Genomic DNA, 7,103 nt, shown 5'->3' with positions numbered 1-7,103 from the left:
CGGGAACTAATCAGTAAGACCATGCTCAGTTCTGACTGTAGTCTCTTGTCCTTCATACAGGTTCCTGAGGAGACAGATGAGGTTAAACGGAACTCCCATTTCTTGGAGAGCTTGCCACAATCTGCCACAATGCGAAATAAGTGCAATCGTGCGGTAGTTGGAACAATCTTTGGCACGGCCTTTCTTTGGAGTGGGGATGTAAACTGACCTCCTCCAATCCTGTGGCCACTGCAGGGTTGTCCACATTTGCTGACACAATGTATACAAAATGTTAACAGCGTCATGGTTGAGCTTTTGAAGCAACTTAGCTGGAATGCCATCAATTCCGCTAGCTTTGTTCTTAGCAAGGCTGGCTAAGACCCATTCAACTTCACTCTTCAGGATGCACGGCTCGAGATCAGTCATCACACGATTCTTAAACGCAGCTAAATGTAAAGTGATGCACCTTCATAGGTGCTTAAATTTGAATGAACTGTGGATCTCAGTTACACGATACTAAAACGTATGAATATCTAGGAATACACTTTTTTAACGATTTTCAGTGGTCAGAACACATTAAGCCTATCTCTCCAGCAGCGAGCTGGTCCCTGGGCCACCTTCAACGTTCTATGTAGCTAGCTGCAGCATACGTATATAACGTACCTGGAGATTTGCCTTTCCACGCTCTTGCGCGGCCCTTCTGTTTGTCTGCCCAGAAAGTTGGGGTGGTCTTTTTCGCCGAGTGCTGGTAGGATTCTCTTGGCTCGCAGTGCGTTCTTACCCGCTTTCAGCACGGTCAGGATAGCGCAGGTGGCCAGCACTACGACCAGGATGTGGTAATATAGCTTCCCCCATCGGCGAACGAACCGCATACGACGGGGGAGCATCCACAGGGACATATCTGTCGAAGGCTGCTGGCGGAAAGTACAAGACAGAGAAGCATAAAGTCTTAGATCACGTGCAAGGCAACATACACAATGACAACGGCACCGCTCAGCTGGTCGTACGTGGTTCGATGCTGCACGGAAGGCCATAGAAAATGGGTTTAATAGATGAAGGTCGCAGTCTTTGTAGAATTATGAAGTCTGCGGATAATGCTTAGAATAAAACAAAGCTAGGGTAGCCAAACCGAGAAACCATGCATTCATGAGCCTGTCAATTTCATACCCCTCCGCTTTCTTCTTTTGAGCGCATATTCTAGAAGATCCACAATTTGCCGTTGGGAATCTTGTTGTTTACCGAATAACAAATGACACATACCTACACATGGGACCTGCCAAGAATTTGGCAGCAGAGAGAGATTTGGTTATACTTACACGTATAAAAGGAAACTAATTGGAGAGGTACAGAAAAGAAACGAAAAGATGAAGTAAATAAAATTAAAAGGAAAAGTCACAACTCGTATGGAAGAGTGGTACGGGGATTTGTAGAAGATGTAATAGTAAAATTTGGCATGGCAAACGATTTGATTCAAGTAAGAAACTTTGCATGGTGCTAAAAACAGACTTGTGACTGTACCGAAAAATGGTTTCGCCAAATGATAATATCGGGCTATTTAGACTGAGATCAAACTGTTCCAACGATGTCTTTAACAACCGTCTTCTCAACATGGTGAAGTGGTGGCGAAACAATGATAATAATAATAATAAAAACGATCTAATGACACCGGTTCACCGCAAAATGCGCAGGTGGCAGAAAGTGCCAAACCAGACTTGTGAAGGTAAAAATTTACTAGTGGGATATGGCAGCGCAGCCTTGTTACAGAGACCACAAGTTGGGGTGAATTGCATAATTTCCAACTCATGGGATATTTGGGAAGCAGGTAATCACCAGATCTTAAAAGATGTCCAGCTTGCATTTTTAATAAAATGCTTATTTGAAACCTCGCTGCTGGGATGTATGCTGTAGCAAAGAGGGGAGGTAACACAAGGCTATTCAGGGAAGCTTTTGCCAGTCTATTAGCAAATTCATATTAAAATCACAATGCTGTGACCTGGTACCCATATCACGTGTCAAGTCTTAAATGTCGAGGGAGCAGTGACAGCAAGGTCTTTACGATTAAAGAATCCACTGACGAAGAGAGGGGCGCGCACGATAGAAAATCAATAATAACAGCCACTGCAGAAAAAAAGAAATTAGTTTTCGTAGAGCAATTAAGTACCCCCATCCAGAAACCCATCTTACTATTGCGTTATTCCCCTCCTTTACTTTGCCTTCTGATAGGGCACGCGAAGGCCACGCGGCACTCGAGATCGAAGTATGGTGCTCCAAACCTGACGCAGCAGAACTAAGAAAATGTTTAGTTGTATCGGGACATAACGGGCACAGTAAGCGCTATTAGTGAAGTGGGCATCTTCAGTGATAGTAGCGCCTTTTGACGCCTAGCACTGGAAAATGTGGGGTAGCAGTGGAGGGAGTTTTCAAAACGTAAAATTCTTTCCCAGCTTTTTGTAAGCCGTACGGATAATACTGATAACGTATATAATGTATAGGTATAGAGGGGGCAGAACGCACCATTTTGGCACTTGGAACCGCCTAACTTTTAAACGTACAGTAATATCTACTACATATAATCAGCTGTCGAGACCCGCCACATGCACACTGCAACTCCGCTCAAGGCTGATGACAATGGTACTTTCTACTAAGAAAACATAGTGGTGAAGTGAGCCTTGGTAAACCGCAAAGTGGTTGTAAAGTCGAGAATTTCCGTACGCAACATTTTTCGGTATGACTTTGGCGAGCGTCGAAGCAGGGAAAGGGGTGGTACCAAGCAGGTCTCTGAGAATGCTGACGCACTGAGCCGACATCTTTGTACAGGGGACTCTATCGAGAATCCCCCAGCATTACACAGTGTGTCACGGTGTCGTCCCCTAGCTTTGAAAGGAAGGTCTGCAATTTGAGGTTACGGGATTGCAAGTCTGGCTTTTCGGATAAACTTTTTGAGACGTTTCCATAGTCTGATGAGATGGCTGTAGAGGTCGGAAGTGGGACAGGCAACTGTCTCAGTGCGAGTAGAGGATGAGATCGCTTTGAGAAGAGGATAACTCCATTCCCCATAGGACGTGAAGGAGGCGGAGGAAAGGAGAGATCGAAATATGCCAGTCGGTGGGCCGAATGCGCTGTTTGCGGTAGAGGATCTGAAGACGGAGATGGGAATCATATAGTGGTCACAGAGAACGGTACCAGCAGTGGCTGACCACTGAGATGAAATGGAACCAGAGCAGCTATTCTTGCTTCTCTGGTCTCAGGGATGGCTCAGGGTTGTCAGGGGTTGTTGGGCGCTGAAAGAATGTGCGCCCAATAGCAGGGACTTCAGGAGCATTGAGCCAGGGGTAGGGCAAGCGGCAGCCGCGAAGGGTCAGCGGATGACCCCCATTAGAGGAGAGGGGGGGGGGGGGGGGGGAGTCGTAAAGAGCTTCATCCAAAGCCGTGAATTGTGTGACGTGCGCTGTGACGGGGGGAGGGGGGAGTTGTAGAAGAACAGAGCCAGGCTGAGATGAACTTGAGGTAGACAGTAAACGACGACTACCAGATACGACTGAAGCGATGAGGCAATGTTAAGGTGCACAGCTTTTACAGAGGTCGCAGCAAACGTGTAAAAAACGTTCAAATGTTCGGTAGCCAAGAACCAAGGCCGAGGAAGATGGAGGATGAAGAAAATTTGTAAAAAACATATTTTGTTCCACTCGCACGGGCCTCAAAATTTACTGAACGCGAATCGAAAATGGTATAAATCAATGTAATGGTTGTGCTTTTTAACTTATAAATAATAAAAAAATGGATGATTTTCACGTTCGTGTGGAGTTTGGCCCCACTCTCTCGTTACGCGTATGGTTAAAATAGTATCGCTTCCCTTATCTTGTGTAGATATTAAAGAGATATACTATTTCGCAATGCGCTGCCTTGAGTTTGCAGTTTAACAAAAATGTTTTAGGAATCTGCGCACCACGCTATCATATCCCAAAGGTTTCAAAAAAGTGATATTGCCGCGAAACATTCAAAGCTCTATTTGTTATTTTCTAACAGCCGCCGCCATGCGGCCTTATCGCTCTGATTCTGGCACGCGAATCAATTCTGTATACTTTGTTTGTTCATGGTAGTTGTAGCAAGACGCAGCTTAATCAGTTCATTTGTCGCACAAGATGCGCCGAGATGTGTCTCGCAGATTGCGGACACTCACGTGTGTTTATGCAATGTTCCAGGTTGTGCTAATCACAGTTTGCGGCTTTATCTCATTGTTTCTTCGCCACCTTTAAAGGTCCCCAGAAAGGGGTCACCAAGAAGGGTAAACAACGCCATAACACTGATAGTTATTGAACCACCCATCATTCTCCCGCAAAAATTTTCAATCTAGCTTCTGCAACACCAGAGATATCGGCGATTAAAAATGAGCCTTCCAATTTTCCCTCTCAACTCGTACGCCGAAGGGAGCCATAAAAAACAAAGAATACAAGCAAGTTCAAAGCTCCGCCCAGACATACGTCACTTCGACGAACTTCCGGTTGCCGCGCGCTCGCTCGCTGGCGTACTCCGCCAACCCGTCCTCGCTCGCACACGCCTGAGGAGTTCGCCAGTTCGCGCAGCGATGGTTAGTGTAACCGCGAACCCGTGGTTATCCTATGTTACACGGCGGACCAAACCATGGTTGCACCACTAACCGCGGTTACCGCAAACCGAGCTTGACGACCTCGGTTTGCGTCGTTAACCGAGGTTATGACGGCGTCTGTTGACGGAAGCTACTCGTCGGCGCCCGAGTGCGCGAAACGTACGAGCGGGTCTGCTTCATAAAGTTATTCATTTGCCCACTGTATCACGTTTAAAGATCGATGTATAGATTATGGTGCCGCCCGACGTCTTCGATTACGGCCGACAGCGCAGCGACTGCGTACTGAAGCCTTGTCGTGCCTACAGTATCGTTTGAACGGCTTGTTGCTGAGCAGAACGCCAAAAAATACGCGGCCTTAGCTATGAAAGTACACGAGTTTGCAACGATTGCAGCACGGGATGCCGCGAGCAGGCTGAGGTACGTTACACAATTACCGCGGGGGTGGAACGTGCGAGCGCGGCGAACGCCGGCGCCGTGCGTGACCGTCCCTAGTCGTCGCTAGGCTTATTGTTTCGCTTCGAAGCCGTGGCGGTCGACGCTTTGGAACATGATCAACGCTGTCGTAAATCGTCTACTTATGAAACTGCCTTATAGTGATTCCTATCCTGCCATAGTAAAATAATTATAGGATTAACTCTGCCGACGCATTAATCGCAGAGCTAATACGAGCAGATCGGATCAGCCGAAATGCACCAGCGGCAGCTGGCTTGAGCAGAAACTAGCTTGTATCACGGCTATCGCTCTTACCAGCAATTTGCTGCTGGTCAGCGATCCTCACGAGGGCTTCATACTTGATATTCGGCTCAATATTCCAGACGCCAACAAATTTTAGCACGCTTTATTTCGGACATCGGTGCTAACGATCCGCAGTGTGGTTCGCGAACGGTATGCGGGAGGAGGGGCCACAGCGGCAATGTTTACGGCGGTCAAGGAGGGGCTGCCATCGTGCGGTGCTTGACCGCGCTGTTGACGCCTCGTCGGACGACACTCCGATACTCCTGAAACCACGTTATATAAATAAGATATTTGTAAATGCAGCTTCGTTCTGCCGATCCCTGCGTCGCTTCGGCTGTTGCACTTAATGGGCAATGGCCACCTAACCGATAAGGGCGGCGAGCTGTAACAGCCCGCACAGAGTTCGAGCAGCGCACGAGCAGACAACTTTCGCAGCTACCGGAAGTGTGTTCGTGACGTCATGGTTGCAGCGACCGCAGCGAATGGCAGCTTCTAGAAAGCCTTGCCAGTCAACCGACCCGTGACGTCACGGGATTAGGAAATAGTTCCATGCGACACCGCCAAGCGACATTCCCTCTGCCCGCGAATTTCAAAAAATGCTGTTTTTAAAAATTAATAATAAATCGCTGGCTTTGTTCCAAGGAGTTATACTTTGCTTTAATGCTCAAAAGGATGTGTTCTACACACTGAACACGTTTATCAGTGGTTTCTTGGGGGCCGTTTCTGTGGACCTTTAAATTTAGCGTTGACGGGTGCAACGAGCATTCTTTGGTTGAGGACCGCCGAGCACGATTGTTCTTATCACCGCTGCCGATTCCTTATTTCTTTTGCGGGCACAAGTTAGCCCAATGAAGAGTATCATTCAAGTTCAACGCCAATGTCTTCATTTGTGGCTATTGGGCCTGTCACCACTACGTGACATCTCATGGAGGTGCTTCTCTTTGAAATGCGGACTACACCTTCAAGATAAGGCCTCAGCATCGTTCCCGTCGCCCTTAGGGACCAGCCTGCAGAACACCAAGTCAGCCGCCGACTGAAGGGTACCAACCAGAACACGTTCAGCTGCCGGACTTCGTTCGACCCCGGAAGAAGGCTCCAACATTGAGAATGGCCCAGTATACAGTAGTGGTTGTCTTCTTGCAGCCCCGGGAGCCCCCCATTTTCCAAGGACTTCCCGCGGAATATGTGGAAAACTGGATGGACCTTTCAGACCATGTGACAGAATTCAATGGCATGAACGATGCTGTAAAACTCAGGTAAGTCTGCTTTGTTCTTCAAGGACCTGCCCGAGTATGGTTGTAAAATCATGAGATATCTTTCAAAGGTCGGGAAATATTCAAAGCGGAGGTTTTGACGACCTTTGCAAGTGCCGCCCGGAAAGAGCCAAGGCCCTCCTCCAAAGATTCAGCTCCCAAATCAGCCAGTTCTACCATACGCGGAGAAGGAGTGTCCCTTCGGCCGCGCAGATCCCGGCATGACAGAGGAAACAAAATGAACCTGTTGATGCGCGGTGCGAGGTCTGCTTCGCCAGCCGCCAAAGACTGTCGCCGAGTTCTACCATGAAGCAGCGAATTTCGAAGTCGTTAGAAGCATGGACGCGGCTCTACAACCGGCCTTTTCAAACGCTGTCTGCAAGCTACGACTGATCACCTATAAGCGGCGGAGAGTGTGCGAGACCTTATCCGCGAGGTCGTTCAGAAAGAGCTGCGCCGGCTGCTCCTATCATTCCAACAATCTCAAATAGCGATCCTTGCGGACGTCGTCCGCGAAGAAGTGCAGCAGG

The sequence above is a fragment of the Amblyomma maculatum genome, chromosome 4 (genome assembly GCF_055883805.1).
Source record: "Amblyomma maculatum isolate TAMU_Amacu chromosome 4, ASM5588380v1, whole genome shotgun sequence".
Taxonomy (NCBI): Eukaryota; Metazoa; Arthropoda; class Arachnida; order Ixodida; family Ixodidae; genus Amblyomma; species Amblyomma maculatum.
The sequence above is the reverse complement of the archived record's forward strand: the minus strand, read 5'-3'. Positions refer to the sequence as shown.